The sequence below is a fragment of the Neopelma chrysocephalum genome, unplaced genomic scaffold, assembly GCF_003984885.1.
Source record: "Neopelma chrysocephalum unplaced genomic scaffold, ASM398488v2 Primary Assembly neopelma1_94232, whole genome shotgun sequence".
Lineage (NCBI taxonomy): Eukaryota > Metazoa > Chordata > Aves > Passeriformes > Pipridae > Neopelma > Neopelma chrysocephalum.
In genome coordinates this window covers 1-826 of record NW_020922940.1, presented here as the reverse complement: position 1 = coordinate 826, position 826 = coordinate 1, and the positions used below count along the sequence as shown (strand labels likewise).

At 70.9% G+C, this 826-nt stretch overlaps 1 long non-coding RNA gene across 1 annotated transcript; it reads right to left on the bottom strand.

Moving 5' to 3' along the window:
- Positions 1-125: 125 nt before the first annotated feature.
- LOC113980452 lies at positions 126-591 on the bottom strand. The gene is made up of 3 exons (XR_003538140.1): positions 553-591; positions 364-457; positions 126-273 (listed from the first exon to the last, which is right to left on the bottom strand). It is a non-coding gene; the product is annotated as an uncharacterized LOC113980452 (long non-coding RNA).
- Between the last annotated feature and the right edge of the window lie 235 nt (positions 592-826).

Below are 826 nucleotides of genomic sequence, written 5' to 3'. Positions count from 1 at the left end.
CCCCCCCCGCGCAGGTGACTCGGTGACACCCCCTCGCCATTCACACACCAACATTTAATCTCTGCCCCAGAGACCCCCGCACACCCCCAAAGTGCCACCCCCAAAGTGCCCCCACCCCCCCCCTCCGGTCACCTCCTGTCCCCGCGGGGGGGTCCGGGGGGTCCCCACCCCGCGCAGAGGGGACAGGACGGGGCTTTTGGGGTCCCCCCCCCACCCCCGCTCCTGCCCGGGACGTTCCAGCAGCGCCGGCACCGCACCCGGTACTTCTTGTACCTGCCGGGAAAGAGCCGCGGGGTCACCTCGGGGGGCTCAGGGGGGTCCCCGGCCCGGGGGGGGGTTGTTTTTGGGGGGGTGTCCCCTCACCTGATGCCGCAGGCATTGCACAGGGGGGTCCCGTTCTCGGCCGCTCGCCACAGGGGGGTCCGGCGGGTCTTGCAGGACGCGCAGCGTTTGTGCCCTGACCCCCAAAACACGCCGGGGTTGGGGAGGTGCGGGGGGGGGCGCCCCCAAACCCCCCAAAACCCCCAACCCCCCCCCAAAGTTCGCTCTTACCCGGCGCGGGGGGAGTTTCGTCCTCGGAGCTGCTGCTGCTGCTGCCGCGGCTGCGGGGAGGGGGGGCTCTGAGGGAAAAGGTTGGGGGGGGTCAAGGGGGCAGCGGGGACCCCCCCGGAATGGGGGGAGCGCCCCTAAAATGGGGAAAACCCCTCCCGGAATGGGGAGTCCCCCAAAATGGGGAAAGACCCCCCCGGAATGGGGAGAGACCCCCGAAGTGGGAAAAGACCCTCGGAATAGGGAGACCCGCCCAAAAGGGGGAGAGACGCCCCCC